At 50.0% G+C, this 12,935-nt stretch overlaps 1 protein-coding gene across 1 annotated transcript in view; it reads left to right on the top strand.

Annotated features, from left to right (window-relative positions):
- The window catches only part of PFKFB3 (6-phosphofructo-2-kinase/fructose-2,6-biphosphatase 3), an 84,823-nt gene that overhangs the window by 42,806 nt on the left and 29,082 nt on the right, over positions 1 to 12,935 (top strand). The window lies entirely within an intron of this gene.

Raw genomic sequence — 12,935 nt, 5'->3', positions numbered from 1 at the left:
CCAGCCCCAGCAAGTTCTTTCTTAAAGGGAGCTCAGAGTGACATACCTCTAAGGCTGCCATAGGAAACATATTTAAAGATTTTGTTTATTGATTAAAAATTAGAAGTCGAAGCAGAACTATTTCTACTTGGGATGTGAACCCCATATCACGCTTTTGTGGATCCCTGAGGTTCCAGTAATCCCTAGGGAGGCAATGCCGGTGTAGACGTCGGACTTCTTTCTAGTCTGGCATTTCGAGCTAGAGTCTTTGGTTTGGTTGAGAGGTGCCACGATTGTCTCCGCCTGCCCCGAGGTATGAATGCAAAGAGTTGGTAGCACAGTTCACGTCGCGAGGCCAGCAGGGATGGCTCAAGCACCGCTGCATTGCCAGGGGCTCATCAAAGGAATGTCCCCCCATCTATGGCTGCGGCCCCTTGACCACCCAGGTTGATCAGATGTACCACCGAAAGCTAGGTGAGCAGCCGTATACCAGATTCACTTAATACTGCAATTCTGGACTCAAAGACTTTACCAGGGGGAAGGACTGCTGTCACGAGATCGTTCTGCACTTGGAGTGCAGAGAAGTGTCCTGCCCCAAATCACCAAGTTGGTGAGCCAGGCCTGGAGCTCAGGCCCCGCAGAATCACAGGATGCCCCATTGGCAGGCCCAGCCAGAGGCCGCTAGTTGGACGGCCAGCTCTTGTGGGAACCCCTCTACAAAGGTTTTGACCGATGGGCATCCAGCCGCTGCTGGGAGTCCTAATGGGGCAGGCCGTCGCTATCTTTGGGTCCCATGGTCGTGGGCTGTGGGACAGCCAGTGGTGTCCCCGTTGTATCGTCCAGCCAGCAGTCTGGTTTCTGCTCATGAGAGCAACACAGTGCAATCACCGCCTCCTGCATGTGTCCGTGGTTATCACAGTATCTCATAGTTTTGTTCCTTAACCTGCATCTAGTTCTTTGGCTACTCCTCACAGAGCATGGCTTCCAGATGGTTCGAACATCCCAACGGCCTTTCTCTGGAGGCATGTGAGTTTGTTAACGTTCCCCTTAAAAGGCGTCACCCAGAACTGACCACAGTTCTGCAGTGTGGTCTCACCACAGGCCATTCCAGACCACCCGTCCTCTCGCTTGAACACTACGCGTTCACACAGCCCGACTGGGGTAGGTTTTCCAACATCTACTCAGCATTGTTTTCCAAAACCTGCATTTAAAAATTTTTTTGGCTTGATTTGGCTCTATTTTTAGAATGTTTTCCACTGGGAGAAGGAAGAAGCGTGAGGGGGAACAGAGACGGGAAAGCGCGCCAATTCTGATGTGTCAACCCTGGCGTTGCGCCACCCCGTGGGGCTGCACCCAGCACACGGCGTCAGCCGGCCTTGCGACACAGCGCCCATTCCCCACTTTCTCAACCACAGCCTCGCTCTGCCATCGCCACCGTGTACTTCCTGTCCTCAGCAGAGGGTTGTCTGGTGGTCAGCTTCTGTTCTCACCCAAGTCCTTAGTCAGGAGCCTCAGTTATTTTGACTCGGGCTCCTCCTTCCCCTTGTGTGTGTGTTGGGGGATTTAGCTGATCTGTTGAGAAAACCAAGGGATGGAGACCAAACCACAGTCAAGACTGGAGGAAGTCTGGTCAGACATGTCCGTCACCCACCTTGAGGGGGCCTGGGCGATTCAAAAATGCTGATCTTCACACGCTTGTTGAGTACTTCACAGTGTTTCCAAGAGCGCTTCTTTTCATATCTGATTTGACCCTCATGGCCACCTCTTCAGGTAGACGGGGCCACTATTATCCTCATTTTACAGATGAACCCACTGATGGCCACAATGAGCGGCTCTCTGTCTGCCTCCAAGCCCTGTGGTTCCTGGAGCAGTTCTGGAGGCTGCTTCCAGCCCACGATGTGAGCCATGCTTGTTCCTGCTCGAGATTACTTGTTGATTAGTTGAGACATTGCAAATCTAAGCATTCTTCATCAAGCATAGATTGAACACCTCCCATGTCCTGACACTGTGATAAGCTCCCGGTGAGACAAAGGTGGACAGCTGTCCCTGTTTTAAGTTGCTTCTAGTCTGTAATTACTGTCAAGTTTCTACCTGTATTTCACTGGGAACAGTCACTGGAGAAGTGGAAGAGATGCCTAGAGACCCTCGGCAGTTGAGGGAACTGGGGTCCAGTGAGGAAAGACCTGCAACGCGGCATAGACGGGGTCAGAACTAGGGTCCATGCTCCCAGCTCCCAGCGCTCGGCCCCTTCCCCAGCCTGTAGTGTTCCTTCCATACTCCCTAATCCCACTGGACAAACTGCAGCTCAGACAAGTCTGGCTCTCAGTAGCTGAGAATCGAATCCCCGACCATCCATAGCTTCCATAGAATTGCTTTTTCTCGTCGTAATTTTGAATGCCTCACTCACTTTGGTGTTTACCGTAGGTCTATAGTGTCGCTCAACATGAACTTCTCCCTACAACCCGATTCTTTGAACATCTTGAGGCGAATTCACTCTTTCGTTGGCTTTGCTGCGCGCCAGGTGCTGACCCTGTTTACGCTGCTGTGAAGTCCAGGAGTGGGCTTCTCAGCCGGAAGATTGTATGTCTTAATGGGAACATGATAGCTGCCCACAACTGTTCGAGGGCAAGCATCTGTTGCTGGAGGAATGCACAGGCTTATTATGTAACCAGGAACAGACTAGAGCCAATGGGGGAAGGTAGAGGATATGTTTGGCTCAGTGTAAGAAATATCTTTCTGGCCAATGGCCCTGTCTAATAATGGAACAAACAGCCTGAAGCCACAAGTCCAGGCTGAGGCTACCCAGGAGGGCTGTCAGGGAGGGGTTTCTAGATTCGAGGGGAGATGGCCTAGGGGACGTCCAAGGGCCAAAGGACACAGTCAGAAGGAGCAAGGTGAGCTCACTGTTGGGAGCACCTCACCGATGCTGCTCCTCATTGAGAAGCTGTTCCAGTAGCAGGAGAAGATGCCCAGGAGAGGGCAAGTGGAGCACTTGGGAGCTGGGGACCTTCTCCAGCCTCGCCTTAGCAACTTGGCCATGTCTCCCCTGCAAGTCTGAGAAAGATCGCTTAGCTGGGGGGCTAAAAACTGAGGTTCTCCTGCGAAGGAAGACGGGGAGAGTGGCTAGGGGGAAGTGTGACGAAAAATTTGGTGTGCCAACCTGACTGGGCCAAGGGATGTTCACATAGCTGGTAAAGCACTATTTCTGGGTGTGTCCGTGAGGGCGTTTCCAGAAGAGATGAGCATTTGAACTGAGTAGAGAACATCTTCCTCCCCAGTTTGAGCAGGCATCATCCAATCCATTCAGGGCTTGACTAAAACAAAGAAGCAGAAGAAGAGGGAGTTCGTGCTCTCTGCTTGAGCTGGGATCTCCATTGTCTTCTGCTCTTGCGCATTGGCGCTCCTGGTTCTCAGGCTTTTGGACTCACATGGACTCAAACCATCGGTCCTGGGATTCTCGGGCCTTTGGACTTGGACTAAATTATACCACCAGCTCCCCTGGGTCTCCAGCAAGCAAATGGCAGACTATGGGACTTCTTGACCTCTACAACTGCATGAGCCAAGCTGAGTTGGGTGGAATGGGAAAGGTGGGGGAGGGGGAGAAATCCAGGAAACCCACCCTCTTCTAGCTTGGATGCCCCCTCCTGGTTTAGACTTCAGAGAGAGATGGATTCTGCAGAAAGCTGAAGACTCGGTTTGGATGGAGCTATTGGCTACCAAATATTGCGCATACTGTATGCCAGGTGCTCTGCTATGCACTTTTTATACAAAACCCCTATTTTATAGGCATCCTCCCCATTGATCGTTGAGCAAACTCATTATGGTACAGCGGGTCAAACTCGCTTGATGTGAAGTGCTTTGTTCAAAGTCCTGAGACTCCTCTCTCTCCTCCTTCCCCCGCCCTCATGTTGCTGATGCTGAGGGGCCCCCACTGGGGAAGACTGGCAGTCCGAGGACGGATGCCAGAGCTCGGCTGTGGAGGCAGAGGTCTGGGCTGACCATGTCTTTCCCAATGATCTCAAGTCTCTTGGACTTGCTTCTTTCTACTCTTTCTAGCCCCTCTTTCTCCTTGTCTAGTAAACTGCTCTGTCCTAATTGCAACAGATGAATGTCTTCATTTTAAGATAGCTTTCTGTCTGTCCTCATCCTTTTTTTGTTTGCTTTTTTAAAAATTAAAGTGAAATTCACAGAACATAAAGTTAACCATTTTAGAGGGCATGATTCAGTGGCCTTTAGTACATTGACGATATTGTAAATCACTTCTGTTTGCCTCCAAAATATTTTCATCACCACAAAAGGAAACCTCCTCCCCGTTCAGCCGCCGCTCCCCATCTTTGCCTCGCTCAGGCCCTGGCGATCGCTAATCCGCTCTGTGTCTCCATGGATTTACCTGTCCTGGATATCTCATAACAATGGACTCATACAGTGGATGACCTTTGTGTCTGGTTTCTTTCACTTAGCATAATGGCATTAGTCTGCTCAGGCTGCCATAACGAAACACCACAGACGCGCAGCAGCTTAAACAACAACAAATTTATTTCCTCCCAGTTCCGGAGGCTGCAAGTCTGAGATCAGGTTTCATTTCTCCTGAGGCCTCTCTCCTGGGCTTGCAGATGGCCGCCTTCTTGCTGTGTCCTCACATGACCTTTGCCCCCTGTGCAAGAATCCACAGTGTCTCCTTGTTTGTCCAGATCTCCTCTTCTCATAGAGACACCTGTCAGAGAAGATTAGGGTTCACCCTAAGGACCTGGTTTTAACTTAATTACTTCTTTAAAGATGCTATGTCCAAATATAGTTACAGTCGAAGGTACTAGGGTTTAGGGTTTCACCATACGAATTTTGAGGGAATCCAGTTCAGCCCATAACAGTCATGTTTTGAAGTTTTCTCCATTGTCACAGTGTGTATCAGAACTTTATTCCTTTCCGTGGCTGAATAATGTTCCATTGTATGGATAGACCACATTTTGTTTATCCGTTCATCTGTTGATGGGCGCTTAGACTTTTGGCTCTTGTGAATAATGCTGCTACACCCACTGTCTGTTTACATAAAGTACTGGTGTTGGGGGATGGGTGGGAAAGGGGGCCCCGTGAGGAGGTGTGTGTACACACTCCCCAGACAGCAGTGGTAAGTGGCTGGGTGCAGATTCGAAGACCAGCTTTCTGTATCACGTGGTGCTGGCCCCGGTGCCCCTCCTCAAGCTAGTACACGGGCATTTGGTGAAGAGCTGTGTTGTGAGCTTGCCATGGGGCGGTGGAGGATCACTGGGCTGTTGAGTCTCCAGCAGGCTTTGCTGTCCAGTGGGTGACACTCTGTCCCTGGCATCTGTCTGGCCTCTTTATCCACATGACTGGTGGCTGAGTGGTAGTTCTTCTAACTGATGAGGAAACAGCCCAAACAATAATGCCAGAATTGTCTAACTTACCCCCTTGAACAGACCTATACACAATTTATGGAGTGATGCTCTCTGAAAATTTTCCACCTGCTCAAAGTCATGTAGTACTTTTCCTAGGGCAAAGGTCAGTCTTCTGCTCCTGCTGCTTCTCCATCTGTGATTTGGGAGGAAGTGTCATGAAGGTCATAGGAGACCCTTAGACTGGAGACATCTGGGGGCTTTACGGACCAGGATTTGCCGTGGTTTCTCCCTGCTCCACCATGCGCCTACCCAGAGCTATTACCTCGGTTTATCTGGGTCTTACTACACTTCTGGAGTCTTCTTCCAACTCTCTGTTTTGTGTCTGTGTCTATAAAATATTGTCGTTGGGAAACTTTTCTGGCAGGAAACAAAGCCACAAGTGTTCTAGGGCATATTTTCATGCTTACAATGGAAAGAAGCAAGACTGGGTGTCAGAGGGGAAACTGGCTAGCCCCTTGCCATGCCTCCTTGGGCTGCTGGCCCTAACTGTGTAGGGTCCCTGTGGCCCAGGGTCTGGGCCTCCGATTTTCATCTGTAGAGGCTGGATTTTGGTAGTGCACCCAGAGATCATCAAGTTAAGGAGACCAAGTCACGAACCCAACTGACAAGAGAATGGTATATAAACTAGGATGCCCACTGGATACATTTCTAGGAGGCTCACACTGCTGGTAGAAAGGAACCTTCCAGTCAGCTTACCAGGGGATTCTCTGTCAGAGAAGGGAAATGGTGATTCTCTCCATGAGAGAAGGTGCATGGCAATGAGAAGCTGCTGTGTGTGGTGGAACAGAGAAGGGAGAAGGGAGTGACCATAACGGCTTCTCTCGCAGTCAAGGCAGCCTGATCCATCAGTTTCTCAATAAATTATCCACTAATTTATTCTCATTGCAGATGGTAGCTTTTTCCAGGATATGAAGGCCCCTGACTGCTTAGTAACACCATTGTGGGTTTGAGCATCTGGCTCTTTTTCTGCCCCACCCCCACCTTTTGTTTTCAAGCCACTGAAAGGAATTTTCAAGAATAAAGGTTTCTTTCAGTTTCATAAGGATAAACTCTATTTGGGGGAGGGATGGAAGAGAAATTGAGAGCCAAGTCGTTTGAAAGACATCTCCACGCGGGGCCCTGCCTCTGGAGCTGTCCTTCATCCTTCTTCTTTACAAACCCAGACCAGAGATTCTGGACCTTACGGTATTTCAGGGTCCCAAGGGCATGCCTGCCTATTATGATCTGTTCTTAACACAGCCACCAGAGGCCACTCTAAACAAACTCTCATCCAGTCCCCCAGTGTTCACTGGGTGCCTTCCACCAGCCTGGCGGCTCTGTTCCAGGCGCCTTGCGTGGATACTTCAGTGAATATGAGGAAGGGCCCTCCCTGCCCTGGCGGGTCGTCCACTCTGTTGCTCATTCTTCTTAGCCCTTTGGCGGCTTCCTGTCTTTCGTAGGAGAGGAGCCAGTCTTCCTGATGGTCTGCAGGGCACTCTGTGATGCAGCCCCTCCCGCCTCCTCATCCTCCAGCCCTCTCTGTTCCACCCACCCTAGCTTTCCTCTGACTCAGGACCCCACTTCAGGGCCCTCATTCCTATTTCCTCTACCCTGACCTCCCTTCCTCCTGATACCTGGAAGAGTGATCGAAGACGTAGGATAAAAAAATGGAGTGTAAATCATCTCAATTATTTGTCATAGCATAACATGCTGAAAGGACAATATTTTGGATAGGTGAGGTTAATACAATATGTTACTGGTATTAGTTTCACCTGTTTCTTTTTACTACTAGAGACTTAAGCTATGATTGTAGCTCCCGGGGACAGTGCTGCCCCACAGGACACGGAGATGTCACGCTATGAAAACCTGGTGAGACTCCCGTTCTGTAAAAATGTATTATTAGTGATAGAAATTTGAGATTTAGCTAATAATCTGAATGATGTTGGAGATATAGGAGTATCTCTCCTTTTCTTTTTTCCCCTTCACTACTAAATTAGGACATCTGAAAACCTGTGAGAAGTACATAAAAAGCCCAAGGCCTCCTGCACATCTTTTTGTCATTTTCAATGCTGATTGAGACTCATTTCATAAAACTGGTATTCCTTTTTAAACTGGCTCTACTGTAGTAGCGACCAGGTGCCTTTTCTGCATCATAACGGTGGAAGGCTCTCCGGGTATGATGCTAAAACATGAAGGGCTCTGACTCTTTGGGAGGCTGGCTCCCTGCTTTTATATATTCAGTAGCACTTTATATTGTAGGGTCGTTTGAAGTTTTTAGCTATTAATCTTCAAAATAGTTTCTTAAGATGATTCTTATTTATATTTCCACATTATAACCCAATACTGAGTAATTTAGAGATTGTCATCGAAACTGCGGGAAAATTGTGTTCTTGGCATTGTTCTCGGGAAGGAAACGGCATTCTGGTTGGAAAGTAATTTAATTGGGAGAAACTTGAAAGAATACCACGCTAGTCAACGATCTTGTTTTTTTTCTTCCTTGGCTTAGTAGCTTCTGTGATCACAGGCAAGTCATTTAATATTTGAGCCTTGAGTCCTTGTTGAATGTGTGGAGAAATGGGAGGTCTCAAGTTTTAGTTCCATGTGTCCTCTTGGACTCAGCAGAGAAAAACCGAAGAACAATGAGATATGTGAAATTCCCAGTTGATTTGCCCCCAATTATGTGCAAACTTTTCTTACCATCCCAGTATGGATTTACCCTTAGCCTGCATTTGGCATACTCTTACCCTACCTAACACCTCTCTCTTAGTTCCCAACTTTTATTCTAATACATTCTGTACATTTTCTCTGTGGTCTTAAATGACAAGCTCTTGGCGTGGGAGCTATTTAGTTGTAAAACTCAGCGTGAGGCTTGGCAGAACACCACGATGACAACTATCTGGTCACTTAGTCTCTTCCCTGGCTGGACCCAAGATCACTGAGATCCAGTGCAGCTTGTTCCTCGCAGTGTCTGACACACAGCTCTGTTTGTGAGCATCTAATGAATGCTACGTACCGGAAGAAGATGGACAGTGAGCTTCCGAAGTAGTTACGCATCTTTGTGCCTTCTTTCCCCTCTTGCCATCCTCAACTGAACTCTGCGTGATTGTCTCTCTTCTTTTTTTTGTGCATGCAAATTGGTGACGAAGACTACAGACCCACTGATATTCTCCCAAAGATCTATGCAAAGCCCAGAAATACAATCATCCTCCCCAAATTAAAACACAGCTTGAGCGTGATTCCCTTTTCCCAGAGGTGCAGGAGTCATGCAAATTCTGTTTGTATATGTGTGTCGTTTGCAAAAAGCAAAGGTGTTAGGAACACATGCAAATCGCCCGAGTTCTTGACCACCTTTCTGCCAGTTTCCTTCTCCCTAAAGGCCTGGATCTACACAATCTATGCATTTTCTTTCAGAATTTGAGCAAATTGAGCTATCGCTGATTTTAAGTTTTTTGTTTTTTTACTGTTTATTTTGAAAAACAAGAAGTTACAAAATAGTACATCGGGTCCCATGAACCCTTCAGCCAGCTTCCTCTCATGGTGACATCTTGTGTGACTGTAGTAAAATGCCAAAACCGGGAAATCGACCTTGGTACAGTACTGTTAATGGTTAACAGTTAACTGCAGAAAGTCTGATTTTTAAAAACCACAAATATTTTGAAGTTATAAAATAATACTTTTAAACACAAATAATATATGTCTTGATATTGGATGAGGCGATTGACAAGGAGGATAACATTAATCAGAGCTGTAGCCAGGTGTGATGCTGGACAGGAGACCCCAGTGGGTGGTTTGAAGAGCACGGTCACACCTCAGGAGTGTGCCCAAAGAGAAGGAAAGTCCTGTCAGAAGTGGAGTAACATGAGCAGAGGGAAATGGAGACGTGCTGGAAGGTTCAGTGGGACTTTTGTTGCATCTGTTCACCCAGAGCCAGGCTGTGGCCACGGAGGACCTGTCCTCACATTCTGAGAAGGAGACATCTAAGTCCAGTTGATTGGAGAAAAGTGTATGTGACAGTCGTAGGAAAATTATGATTTTTTTCATAATCTTTAGTTTTTAGGGCAGCTTTTGGTTCACAGCAAAAATGAGAGGAAAATATAGAGTTCCCATATGCCCCTGCCCCCACACATGCATGCCTCCCCCATTATCAACATCCCTCACCCCACACTGGCACGTCATCATCACCCAGAGTCCATAGCTGACCTTGGGGCTCACTCTTGGTGTTGAACAGTCTATGGGTTTGGACAAATGTATGATGACATGTATCCACCATTATAGTATCGTACAGAGTAGATTCAGTGCCCTGAAAATCCTCCGCCTGTTCATCCCTTCCTCCCCACGAACTCCTGGCAACCACTGATCTTTTTACCATCTCCAAAGCTGTGTCTTTTCCCGAATGTCACAGAGTTGGAATCATACAGCATGTAGACATTTCAGACTGGCTCCTTGCACTTAGTAATATGCACTTGTTTCCCCATATCTTTTCATGGCTTGATGGCTCATTTCTTTTTAGCGCCGAGTAATATCCCATTGTCTGGATGGACCACAGTTTATTTATCCATCCGTCTGCTGAAGGACTTCTTGGCTGCTTCCGTGTTTTGGCGATAATGAAAGGAGCTGCTCTAAACCTGCGTGTGCAGGTTTTGAATTGGGCGCTCGGCCCATTGATGTGGCATTGTGTGGACGTCTGTGTTTCCATTCACGTATGAGTGACAAACATTTCACTTTTAAAAAATCGCCTCTCCCCTCTCTTTGGATGGGTGGTGAGGTAAGGGCTTATTTCAGTCTTTCATTTAGTGTCTCACTTCATTCTCTCAGACATGAGATCGTGCACGGGAGCACATGACGACACTTGATGTCTAATTAGCAACTTCTGATTGCCCAGGGCCTGCCATGGCTTGTTGTGCCTCTCATTCTCCTGCTGGGATGAGCATGGTTGAAATGTTTAAATCTGGCTAACTGGCACAGGATCATGGAAATGGGGTTGCTTTTTGCTGTTGTTACAGTACCAGGGAGCAGGGTTTAGAGACATCCGCTAGAGAGGGAAGTGGGAACAGAGAAGACCATGGAGAGAAACCACTTCCTCCATCCTTTCTCTGAGTAGACCCAGCTCAAGACTTCTTCTCTCCAAGCACCTCCACCGGGCACAAGAAGGTCTCTCTCTCTGCTCTTTTCTGCCAAACCGCTCAGCTGTTCTGGGTGAGAAGGTCTGAGTCACCCTGTGGTCTCCCCCTCCATCAGAACTGCACACAGCACCCTGGGGTTTGAGTCTACTGGGGAGTTAGCTGCTGTGTCAAGTAGGGGAAAAAGTTCCCTAACTGGCTGTGTTCCTTGACCTTTGACCTAGTTCCTTAACCGCTCTAATCTTCCCTTTACTCACTCAAAACAAGCGGATGCCTGGACTGTCTGGAAGGTTCCTCAGTAGTCCCTAGGACATGTATCATAGAATCTCCTCCAGTACTTGGAGCCGTGCTTTCTGTCAAAAGCTCATTGTGTTGGAGAAACTTTTACATCCTCTGGAGCCTTTTCTGAAAGACTGTGTTCCTGATGGCCAGACTGGGGACAGCGGGCTTGGTAAGAGCCCTAGATGGGTGAAATGGGGCCCCTAGCGGAACTAGGAAAGAGTTAGGAGGATGTCTACAACAGTCAACCCTGAACCAGGACGTTCCTGGAACTCGGTTGCAGGTGGGTTCTTGATACCCGGTTCTGCAGTGGAGTGGTTTCATCGTCCATGAGGACACTACTCTAGTGTTCTTCAGCGCTGCCAGCGGGGCACCAATTCTGGCTGCCCTCCCCCTTTATTTTAAAGTGTGGATTTGTCCTTGTCCCCCCACGCACTAGCTGTTTGTTTGCATTTAGATATCAGAGGCAGAGAGGGATTAAGTGAGCTTCCGCCCCGCCCTCAGGTGCAGGAGGTGATGAGGCAGAACTTAGTTCTTGCTGGGCAGCGATGGACGCCTGAGGACACAGGGCTGGCAAGTGCGGGGGCTGCGTGGCGAGGGCGAGTGCTTACTGGGATCTCCGAGGAACGTCAGCTGCCTCGGGTCCTCAGAGCTGGCCTCCGGTCAGAGCCGTAATCTAGGCCAGGAGAGGAAAGCGGTGCCCCAGCTCGCGTGGAACCCTTCTCCCCCTCAGCTGAACCCCACAGTTGTCCGCAAGCTTCGAGGCTCGCCCTGCCTGTGTGTGCAAAAAAACCCGGTGCAAAACAAGCAGGCATGCTGCTACCCTGGTTCTTCCTGGAGAAGCAGTGGCAAGCATGCAAGGGTGCAGCCGCCCCCCGGTGCACAGCCGGCCCCCTCTCCGACCCCAGCGAACCACGTGGCGCGGGCGCTCGCCCGCTGCTGTTTTTCTCTTGGGATTAGCCCGCTCTTATTTCAGGAGTGGAGTGGGACTCTCCCTGGGGCGTTATAGGGTGTCACGTCTGGCATTTGCTCCCACTGCAGAAAAACAAGTCCCAATGCAATGCACTCGGGTTTCTGAACAGCTGCCCGAGCTCCGAAACCAGACAGTCAGCAAAGCTGTCCGAGGGAGAGCAGCGACTCTGGGGAGGGCGGGGGCGGGAGGGGTGCCCGAAGAGGGGGCGGGGCACGGGGGCAGAGGGTACCTGCCTGGTGGGTGGCGCTTGGCGCTCCGGGTCTCTGGGTGGGCTGGGGTGCGGGGAAGGGGGGATGCCCGGATTGGGCGGGTTGCCCGGAGTGGGGTTCGGGGCGCGGGGGAGGGGTATCGGGAACGCCCGCCGGCTGGGCGATGCTGGGCGCTCCCAGCCCCTGGGCTGGCTGGGGTGCAGGGAGTGGGGAGGAGGCGGGGGCGGGGTGCCTGGAGTGGGGGTCGAGGGGACTGGGTAGGAGCACCAGCCTGGTGGGCGACCTGGGCGCTCCCAGCCTCTGGACGGGCTGGGGTGTAGGGAGGGGGTTGGCCGGGGTGGGGCGGGGCGGGCAGGCGGGGCGGGAGCAGCCGCGCCGGCAGCCAGGGAGCCGGCGCCCTCCCAGCGGAGCCATGCGGGACGTGAGCGACGTGTGGCAGCCTCTGCGCAGACTACTCCGTTGCAGCTTGGTTTCAGGGAGCGCCGCCTTCTGCCTTCCAATCACAGCACAACCTCAGCGTGAGGGATGCACCTCTGCAAGGCAGGGCAGCGCTTCCGTGCTGATGTATCGCGTGCTCAAGTCACATCCATGTAATGCCACTGTGCAGGCTGCAGTCCCTGCTAAAAGCACCCCAGATCTTCCCAGGGCACGCACTGGCTTGACTACATAATTGTCACATGTCTCGAGCTGACACAAAACTGCGAGTACCAGGGAGGCAGAAAGGATACATACACACCAAAAATCGGCAAGGAAGAGATGCAGTAGGGCTGTGCCCCATAAATGTCATGAATTTTAGGGGTTTTCATAATCAAGGTGCCTCCTCCCAATAGTTATTCCGGGGTTTATAGTCAGGTAATGAATTGCGGGTCAGAATAGGATTTAGTTTTATTTACTCTTCTCGGAGAGAGAAAGGTATATTGAAAATATTGTAAACGGCCTCGTTTCATTCCAGTCCGGCCTCCGGGGTTTTCCCGCCCCCTCC

Source organism: Equus quagga, chromosome 12 (genome assembly GCF_021613505.1).
Source record: "Equus quagga isolate Etosha38 chromosome 12, UCLA_HA_Equagga_1.0, whole genome shotgun sequence".
Taxonomy (NCBI): domain Eukaryota; kingdom Metazoa; phylum Chordata; class Mammalia; order Perissodactyla; family Equidae; genus Equus; species Equus quagga.
Note: the sequence above shows the minus strand (reverse complement) of the source record. Positions and strands in the feature narration are given on the sequence as shown.